The sequence below is a fragment of the Adiantum capillus-veneris genome, chromosome 23, assembly GCF_014529385.1.
Source record: "Adiantum capillus-veneris isolate H3 chromosome 23, ASM1452938v2, whole genome shotgun sequence".
In the NCBI taxonomy this organism is placed as follows: Eukaryota; Viridiplantae; Streptophyta; class Polypodiopsida; order Polypodiales; family Pteridaceae; genus Adiantum; species Adiantum capillus-veneris.
This window is the reverse complement of record NC_140953.1, coordinates 131,622,637-131,634,058: the sequence shown is the minus strand read 5'-3', so window position 1 is coordinate 131,634,058 and position 11,422 is coordinate 131,622,637.

The window sequence follows — 11,422 nt, the reverse complement described above, 5'->3', positions numbered from 1 at the left end:
GTGAAAAACAATGATTAGAAATTTGTATCAAATAGTAAAAGAAAAATCCATAAAATTAGACACATTGGTTATGCCTGCCGTCATACCACTAGAATAAGCAGTATATGTCATACCCTGATGAATCAGGATATCATTGGTCACACTCATCATCAATATCATAAATGTCAAGTCCCATCACATAAACACTGCCGTGATAAAATAATCATCAGATACCAAATCCCAATCCAACTCCAATTCCACAATGTGAGTCCAAATCAAATCACTTTCTTTATGTACTCAGGTAACAAAATCATACCAGTTGCAGTGGTGGCCAGTCACTGCCGCATGATTTTGTGATTGGTGTTGCCTAAATTGGCGAATCTACACCCGACGTGCTACCTAAATCGGCGAATCTGCATTTGATATAAGTTCAAAAAAGCGTGAATCTGTAGTTTGTTGTTGTGCTGCCTAAATCGGCGGATCTGTGTGTTTGTGACCAATGGACTAGACAAGGCACAAAGGAGAGAATAAAAATAGTTACTATGTTGACATCGTAGTGCAGTATATCAAGGCACTTACAAATTGTTGTGCACCATCCCAAAACACCGTGGCTCACATGAGTAGCTGCAGGGCTTATTGACAAATCATCTTTACAAAAAGTACTTATAGTACAATTAGAAGCCATGATCGGAGCATTTGATGGAGTATTTAGTGAGAAAATAATGTAGAGCAATGAAATTTAAAAATAGGAGTGATGTATCTGAGATTCCATTTTATAAGTATTAGTGATGACATGAGAGATGTTGGTTTGCCTAATCTATAAAAGATTGTTGGTAAAGCAATTATAAAAAGGGGAGTGAGCTTAATGTACATACCTTGAGGGTACACTGCATCAAAATTATATGAGCCAGTGTGTTTGTGGAGAGAGCTATGATCGTAACTTGCATCTGAGGTGTGTCAAATAGATTTGTAGAAGCTAAGGAGAACTGCGACTATCAAACTTACACCATAGTATAATTAACAATTCCAAAATATGGTAATTTTGTGTTAGTAATTTGAAATAAAATAAAAGACTATGTGGTCTATTGAGAATTTTGATTCAAGATTAGTGTGAGATCACATATTTAAAACATACAGTGTTAGCACTTTGATTCAACCATCGGAAAATAAATTAACTGAAGCTGGAACACAAATTAGAAGTTAGCCATAGTCCTACAAAAATGGAAATGTGAGAAAATGTTGCAGTCCTAACGAAATAGCACAGATAGACAAAAACCATGAACAAGGCATAAAAAAATGTAAATCAGGAGATCTAATTGGATTTTATAGTGCAATGTGGGAGACAAAATTACATTGAGGACTGACAGACGTCTACGATGATTAATCGTGACTGATTGGACAAACAACCCAAAAGTAATTTGATCGTGAGCTGCCTTTGCCTAGAAGGCTTTATTATGACAAAATATGTGTTAAGTAGAGCTAGAACTAGGGATGAGAATATAGATTTTTGGTTCTCTTTGGCGGTCGAGAAGAGATGATGATTTTATGTTGAGCAGGGGACGTTGTGATCATGCAGCGACATGAAAATCATCATGGCTATTTTATCGGCCAATCAGTTCCATTATACTCAAATTCAATGCAGCCAAGTATTGCGATTTATATGTCACAAAATTAAGTTACTGGACGACATCGCGATGCGATAGGCGGCCGGGCAAAAGGCGGTGCTCCAGGGGTTCCCTGCACTCTGCGCAGAGCAAGTGGAGAAGGTTTTGGTTGTGGATGGTTATTGGCGGTCGAGAATCGAGGAAGATGCAGCGCCTATAGGGTCCGCATGTGTCCATGCTTCCAGGTGAGGAAAAAATAGCGGGCGCGGTAACTGCTCCAAAGGTTCTGGTGGTTGGAAGAAGCAGTCAATTTGCTGCGTGGAGCCCCAAAGTTTGGTGGGATTTGGAGGCTGCATGGCGGGCTACGTAGTGTAATGGGTTGGTAACCATTGGCTGATTGTGTATGCAGTCTAGCTTGACCACTGCCACTGGAACATTGGGTGTTTGAACTGGTAGAACATCGTCACATTCTTGGAAAACCTCACACATGATGTCATCATTGACCAGCAGGCCCCTTTCATCTTGCACTTTGAAAGAGTTCATGTTGCAACTTCAACAATTCAATTAAGCGATAATAAGCTAAAGCGAAGCCTTAATATCACATGTAGCTCTGCCCCATGAGTGAGGTTTGATCTTTGAACAGTAATTGCTTCCTCTACCTCCTACAACTTGAGCTTCCAATTATGCAAAGTGTTAAACATTATGAATCAGGTGACTCCGTTTTTTTCCTTGAAGTGCAAAATCTGAGTAGTCCAAAAATCTAATGATTATACCATCTGCTACCAGGTAAAAATTTCTGCACAACCAGCTGGCTTCTCTCAGCCTTGACCTTCTTCTTCTTATCTTCATTCTACACATCTTCAAGGCACGAGTAGGACACCTGTTCAAAACATGTGCTGCACAAGCAACTGCCTCCATCCATAGCTTATGAGGCAAACTCTTAGCCTTGAGCATACATCTAGCCGTCTCCATTAAAGACCTGTTCTTCCTTTCTGCAACACCATTCTGTTGTGGTGTGTATGGCATAGTGCATTGGTGTTTAATGCCTTTCTTTCCCAAAAAATCCTTAGATGCACCTGACATGTATTCACCTCCTCGATCGGTACGAAGAGTCTGTACTTTGTAACCTATTTCATTTTCAACCATGGCGACATAATGTTGAAAAACTGCAAACACATCTGACTTTGCTTTGAGTGGATACACCCAACAAAACCTGGAAAAGTCATCAATGAAGGTCACAAAATAAAGGCTGTTTCCCAAAGATGGCGTCCTCATAGGACCACATACATCACTGTGTACAAGCTGCAACTTTCGTGTCGCTCTAACTGAACCATCCTGCAAAAATGCAAATCTATGCATCTTTCCAAGAACGCAACCTTCACATACATGTCTTGGTGGCATCTCCAATAAAGACAAATCATGCACCATATTATGACGCTGTAAAGTCATCAAACTGCCATAACTAACATGCCCAAATCTAGCATGCCACAACTCAGCATCCTGCATGGCCTGAGTCTTTGTTTCTGCAATACATACCTGAATCTGCTTTTCATAACGATCTAGCACAAATAGTCCATTGTCCAGCGTACCTGTAGTGATAAGAGAATAACCATTCTCTCGATCTCGTACAACACATCTGTCATCCTCAAAAATGACCCGAAGACCATTTTTTGCAAGAGAGGATACAGACAACAAATTCTTCTTGATCCCTGGAACATATAAGACATCTGGCAAGCATAAATCTGAACCATCTGAAATGGTAATCAAAATCTTACCAACGCCTTTGATTGGATAAGAAGCATTATTTGCACATGTCACCTTCTTTCCTGCTGGAGTTGCATCCAATGAACAAAACAAATCCTTCCTTGAAGTAATATGCCTGGATGCACCACTATCAAAGTACCAAATCATTTGTGTCTTGTCAACACTGTAAGCAAAAAAATCTGAACATACTAAAAAAGCATAAGAATCTTGCACAAAGTTTGCAGACTCTTCTTTAGCTGTAGAAGAATCACCAGAAGCTGAAACAACCAAACTTGACTCTTTCTTCTTTTCTTTAGCAATTCGCTTTTTACACTCACTAATGTAGTGACCAGGTTTCTTGCAGTAGTGACATTTACCTTTCTTCTTGGACTTGTCGGAATCACCTTTAGACTTCTCTGAAGATTGTCCTGCACTAGACTTGGAGTGATGAGCACTCTCTTTACCCCTGTTTTTGTTCTGTACAACAAGAGCATGATCCATACCATCCACCTGTAAAGACTTGTTCTTACGTGATTGATCCTCCTGCAATAGCAAAGCCACTAACTCTTCAAAATGAAGAGGGTCAAGATTAGCTCGCAAAGACAGAGTCAAAGAAGTCTGAAAAGTCAAATAAGATGGTGGTAGTGAATTGAGTGTTTTGGAAACCAAGTCCTTCTCTGGAATCACTTCATCAATGCTAAGCAATTGCTCTTTAAGATCCCTGATTTTTGTAAGATGCTCGACAATATCGTCACCTTCGTTCATCTGTATTTTGTCAAGTTGTTTCTTCAAAAACTCTATTATGGCAGCGTTTCTTCCTCCAAACATAGCTTGCAGAGTGTTCCAAGCATCCTCAGAAGTTCTGCAAGATCTGATATGTGGTGTGATCGTCCTCTTTATGGTTAAGGCAATCACAGCCATAGCCTGTGCATCTTTAGTATCCCATCTCTTTTGCTCTGGAGTGACTTGTGAGGGTCCTGCACCAACAGCTGCACCACGACCAGCACCACGACCAGGCGTGGCAGGTGCAATGCTACCTGGACGAACTTCATCTCCAGATACATAATCCCACAATCCTTTACCAACCAAAACATTTTTGGCCATAAAAGACCAAAGAGAATAGTTGGTACCATCCAATTTGTCTTCGGATGTAAACGCACCAAAAATCTCTTTCTCCGTAGATTGAGCCATACTGTAGATGCACACAAGAGAGAAAAAGAACCTCCAAGAGATTCACAAATCTCCTCTCCAATCCAAGCAAAACTCTACACAAAATCTCAGCACAAAGCTAAGACAAGCTGCTTTCCAAAAGAACTGTTTACCTGAAGAAAATCTGTCAAAAAGCACACCCTCTTGATCTAAACGCCTCCGAAAAGTAACTTCTGCTACGCTGCTCAGAACAAAATTCTGAGGGCTCGAACGGCTTCGAAAGGGGGGTAAAACATCAGGTCACCTTCTCAGAATACTCCCAGAACGTCGAGGATGCTCCCACGAGCAAATTTTCCGAAAACTGCCTGAAAACTGCGATTGCGCGCGCGGATGCGAAAACGCAAGTAGAGGCTCTGGAAATCACCTTACTCTGATACCAATTGTTGAAGATGATGAAACAGGAAACAGAAGGAAGACAGCAACTCAGAGTAGGAAGAAGATGGAGAAGGAGAAGACACAGAGCTTGTGTACGAGATCTCTGTAGTCTCTCTCTCTGTATTGGAATAATAGTGTATACAAACTCAGAGCTACAAAGCTTATATGAAACCCTAAGAGATAAGGTGTCCTTTCACACCGGATGTCCAGGGGGAAAAACCCAGTGGGAGAAAAGTGCCCCTGGTGAAGCGCGTATACACACTAACACTACTACATGTCTACAAGAAATAGAACTTACATCCCAATATTTTTGACTCTCATGACCATGGGGAACACCTGCCTTTGGTATTTTTTGACAAGAATATGCTAGCCACTGTCCACGCCCATGCTTCAAGACCTCCACATAAGGTTGGGTTTTCATTGTTGTCTGTGTCTCTATGTTCTCTAATTTGGAGATTCGCACTGCAATCTCTTTAGGGGCATCTACAACAATCCTTGCACTTCTGTATTTGTAGAACTTTCTCCTTGAAGCATACTTCATGCTCTTGTTGCGCAAAAATGCTCTAGATACTATTATGGAGTGCTGACCAGAAAGAATCCAGTAGTGGTATGTTGCCAGCTTGTCTTCATGTACTTCATTAGCCTTTAGAGGCTCCTTTTTTATGGGATCATATGGCATAAGGTCATCTGCATTGGAGACTGGTCTAGAATGCTTTGCAAATTGTCTCAAAAGGAACTTTAAATCACACCTGGCAATGGCCTACATTTGAAGTGATCAGGTGCAAGATTGCATTGGTCAACAGAGATGAGTTGTGTAAATTGCACCCCAAACTTGAAGTAGTGCTCTATTCCAATGTACCCATCTAGCCCACTCTTGAAAGTATTCTTAACATTCTTATCAAGATCTTTTTCTTCCGGCTGAATAATTGAGGCTAGCACCTTTACTGAGGCTGAATCTGCAATTATTGCTATTGAAGGAGTTATTAAAGGAGGTTCAGTTAAGCTAGCTTCATCCCTATGTGGAGCCTCTAGAGGTGCAAGTCAAAGACTTTCTTGCTCCACATTTTTGGTGCTATTTCTAACTGAGGGTGCCTCACTCTCCTTTAAAGTCTTATTCTGATTAACTTGACTTGTACCTTCATTTTTTCACTTCTTACTATTCTGTGCCTTCAAGTTGGCTAAACTGAATAACTTTCCTGAAGCCTTCAATAAATATGTCCATGAGATTCTCGCTGGGAGTATCTTCTCTGATGTCTATCCACCCTGCCTTTATAATTGTCTCTCCATCACTGCTATCTTTCAGCAACTCCCAAGCAAAGGCCATGGGCTCTAGCAAGTAACAATCACCCTTTTGTACTTTCACACCAAGACATAGGGACATGTCAAGATTTGAGAAAGATTTATTTATCTCCTTGACAATTCCACAATCTTTGAAGGGAAATTGTTCTTTATCTTTAAAGAACAAGTGGACTCTCTCATCAAATTTACCACTTGGTAAGTGAAAATCTAGATACCATGGGGTTGGAGTGGAGCCTGTTGCATCAACTGACTTTGGCATTCTTTTCTTTGAAGAGGATTGAGACATATCTCTGTAAACATAACAATATAACATTATTTGTATTTATGTTCGATTTGAATATGATTGAGCCAAGTTTATGTAAACTTAACAACATAAAATTACTTTGTTATAAATGGCTCTAATGCTACATGGGTGGCCTAGGTGCCCAAGTAGAGTCTCTATATTGAATGCTACTGGTCAAATAGCAAACTACCTCACATTATCTAGCCATGCTTGATCTCTGAACATTGTACATTGCCACCCTATGGCCCTTAGGCCACAAGGTCTCCATATGGGACATATGACACCCTGTGATCCTATGGCCCTAGGGCCATAGGATCTTCAAAAGGAGCTTATGGAACCCGATGGCCCTTGAGATTTTACATTGGCACCCTATGGCCCTTTGGGCCACAAGGAATTAAGATGAGATATAGGGCATCCTTTGATCCTATGGCCCTAGGGCCATATGTTCCTTTTGGGGTTCATATGGCCCTATTGCCATAGAATCTTTAAATGGAACATAGGGAAGCCTATGGATCTTGAGATTGTACATCACTACCCTATGGCCCTTGGGCCACACGGTCTTAAAAAGGAACATAGGGCTCCCTATGACCCTAAGTCCATAGGGTCTCACATCATCCTTGAGGGCATCCTAGGGCCCAAGGGTGGCCATAACAAACATAGGTAAACCCATGGTGCACATTAACAAGAAAATGGCAGCCCCTAGGGCCATAGGATCTCCAAACGGAACATAGGGAACACTATGGACCTATAGATCTCTAGATTGGACATAGGGCACCCTTTGATCCTATGGCAGTAGGGCCATAGGATCTTCAGAAGGAACATAGGGAAACCTATGGCCCTTGAGATTTTTTATTCCTACCCTATAGCCCTTGGGACACAAGGTATCAAGATGGGACATATAGCATCCTTTGATCCTATGGCCCTAGGCTCCTTATGTTCCTTTTGGAGATCCTATGGATCTAGCGCCATAGGATCTTGAAAAGGAACATAAGGAACAATATGGCCCTTGAGATTGCACCTTTTCCCTCTATGGCCCTTGGGCCACAAGGTCTCCAAATGGGACATAAGGCACACTTTGATCCTATGGCCTAGGCTCCTTAAATTCCTTTTGGAGATCCTATGGCCCTAGTGCCATAGGATTCCCATAAGGAACATAGGGAACCCTATGGCCTTTGAGATTGTACATTGCCACCCTATGGCCCTTGGGCCATAAGATCTCTAGATGTGACATAGGGCACCCTGTGATCCTATGGCAGTAGAGCCATAGGATATTCAGAAGGAACATAGGGAACCCTATGGCCCTTGAGATTGTTCATTCCTACCCTATGGCCCTTGGGACACAAGGTCTCAAGATGGGACATATAGCACTGTTTGATCCAATGGCCCTAGGTTCCTTATGTTCCTTTTGGAGATCCTATGGCCCTAGGGCCATAAGATCTCGAAAAGGAACATAGGGAAAAATATGGCCCTTATGATTGTACCTTTCCCCCCTATGGCCCTTGGGCCACAAGGTCTCTAGATGGGACATAAGGCACCCTTTGATCCTATGGCCATAGGTTCCTTATGCTCTTTTTGGATATCCTATGGCCCTAGGGCCATTGGATCTCTAAATAAAAAGGAACATAGGGAACCAAATGGCACTTGAGATTGTACATTTCTATCCTATGGCCCTTGGGCCACAAGGTCTCTAGATGGGATATAGAGCATTCTTTGATCCTAGGGCCCTAGGTTCCTTATGTTCCTTTTGGAGATCCTATGGCCCTAGTGCCATAGGATCCCCATAAGGAACATAGACAACCCTTTGGCCTTTAAGATTGTACAATGCCACCCTATGGACCTTGAGCCATAAGCTCTCTAGATGGGACACAAGGTACCCTATGATCCTATGACCCTAGGGCCATAAGATCTCAAAAAGGAACATAGGGAACAATATGTCCCTTGAGATTGTACCTTTCCCTCCTATGGCCCTTGGGGCTCAAGGTCTCTAGATGGGACATAAGGCACCCTTTGATCCTATGGCCAGAGGTTTCTTATGTTTGTTTTGAAGATCCTATTGCCCTAGGGCCATTGGATCTCCAAAAGGAACATAGGGAATCATATGGCCCTTGAGATTGTACATTCCCACCCTATGGCCCTTGGGAGACAAGGTCTCTATATGGGACATAGGGCATTCTTTGATCCTATGGCCGTAGGTTGCTTATGTTCCTTTTGAAGATCCTATGGCCCTAGTGCCATAGGATCCCCAATACTATACATAGAGAACCCTATGGCCTTTGAGATTGTACAGCGCCACCCTATGGCCCTTAGGCCATAAGCTCTCTAGATGGGACACAAGGCACCCTGTGATCCTATGGCCCTCGGGCCATAAGGTCTCAAAAAGGAATGTAGAGAACAATATGGCCATTGAGATTGTACCTTTCCCCCATATGGCCCTTGGGCCACAAGGTCTCTAGATGAGACATAAGGCACCCTTTGATCCTATGGCCATAGGTTGCTTATGTTCCTTTTGGAGATCCTATGGCCCTAGGGCCATTGGATCTCCAAAAGGAACATAGGGAACCATATGGCCCTTGAGATTGTACATTCTCACCCTATTGCCTTTGGGCCACAAGGTCTCTAGATGGGACATAGTGCATTCTTTGATCCTATAGCCCTAGGTTCCTTATGTTTCTTTTGGAGATCCTATGGACCTAGTGCCATATGATCCCCATAAGGAACATTGAGAACCCTATGGACTTTGAGATTGTACAGTGCCACCCTATGGCCCTTGGGCCAAAAGCTCTCTAGATTGGACACAAGGCACCCTGTGATCCTATGGCCCTAGGGCCATAAGATCTCAAAAAGGAATGTAGGGAACAATATGGCCCTTGAGATTGTACCTTCCTCCCCTATGGCCCTTGGGCCACTAGGTCTCTAGATGAGACTTAAGGCACCCTTTGATCCTATGGCCATAAGTTCCTTATGTTTGTTTTGGAGATCATATGGCCCTAGGTCCATTGGATATCCAAAAGAAACATAGGGAACCATATGGCCCTTGAGATTGTACATTCCCACCCTATGGCCCTTGGGCCACAATGTCTCTAGATGGGACATAGGGAATTCTTTGATCCTATGGCCCTAGGTTCCTTATGTTCCTTTTCAAGATCCTATGGCCCTAGGGCCATAGGATCCCCAATACTATACATAGAGAACCCTATGGCCTTTGAGATTGTACAGCGCCACCCTATGGCCCTTGGGCCATAAGCTCTCTAGATGGGACACAAGGCACCCTGTCATCCTATGGCCCTAGGGGCATATGTTCCTTTTGAAGATCTTTTGAGCCTAGGGCCATAGGATCTTCAAAAGAAATATATGGAACCCTATGGACCTTGAGATTGTACATTCCTACCCTATGGCCCTTGGGCCACAAGGTCTCAAGATGGGACATATGGCACCCTTTGCTCCTATGGCCCTAGGTTCCTTATATATCTTTTGGAGATCCTATGTCCCTAGTGCCATAGGATCTCCAAAAGGAACATAGGAAATCCTATGGCCCTTGAGATTGTACATTCCTACCCTATCACCGTTGGGACACAAGGTCTCTAGTTGGAACATAGGGCACCCTTTGACCCTATGGCACTTAGGCCACAAAGGTCTCCAGATGGGACATAGGATAAATGGAACTTATGGAAACCTATGGCCCTTGATATTGTACATTGGCACCCTATGGACACAAGGAATTAAGATGAGATATAGGGCATCCTTTGATCCTATGGCCCTAGGGCCATATGTTCCTTTTGGGGCTCATATGGCCCTAGTGCCATAGAATCTCTAAATGGACCATAGGGAAGCCTATGGATCTTGAGATTGTACATCGCCACCCTATGGCCCTTGGGCCACAGGGTCTTCAAAAGGAACATAGGGCACCCTGTGACCCTAAGTCCATAGGGTCTCACATCATACTGGAGGGCATCCTAGGGCCCAAGGGTGGCCATAATGAGCATAGGCCCACCCCATGGTGCACATTAACGGGCCACATGGCAGCCCCATGCCCGTAGGTCCCTAGGGCCATAAGATCTCCAAAAGGAACATAGGAAACCCTATGGCCCTTGAGATTTCACATTGCCACCCTATGACCCTAGGGCCATAATATCTTCAGATGGGACATAGGGCACCCTGTGGTCCTATGGACCTAGGAAACCATATTGTTCCTTTTGGATATCTTGTGGCCCTATTGTGGACATAGATCTGGACATAGAGCACCATGTGATCCTATGGCCCTAGGGCCATATATTTGTTTTGGAGATCCTATGGCCCTAGGGCCATAGGATCTTCAATAGGAACATAGGGAACCCTATGACCCTTGAGACTGTACATTGGCACCCTATGGCCAGATGGGACATTGTTCACCCTATAGTACAATGTGAGACCACCCTATGGCCTTATGGTCATAGGGTGCCTTAGGGCCATATGTTACACTTTAGTATGAGGTGAGACCCTATAGCCTTATGGCCATAGGGTGCCCTAGGGCCATTGGTTACCCTCTAGTATGAGATGAGATCCTATGGCCTTATGGCCATAGGGTGCTTCAGGGCCATAGGCTGCCCTCTAGTATGAAGTGACACCCTATGGCCTTATTTCCATATTGTGCCATGTGGCCATATGATTCCCTCTATTATGATGCAAGACCCTATGGCCTTATGGCCATAGGGTGCCCTATGTAGCCACACCCTGTCTGCCCTTCTAAAGATTCCATGTGTAGTTTTATTTTAATGACTACAAATGAATTTTAAGAAATTATATTACACCATATCTTACAAACACATATAGTGTACACTTTCTTTCCCACCTTTTTGCCTCTCTTTTTTTCACCATCATCCTGCAATTGAACCCTAATCCATCCTCCTATAACAACATGCTCTACTCGTCCTCTTACAACGTGTACCCAACT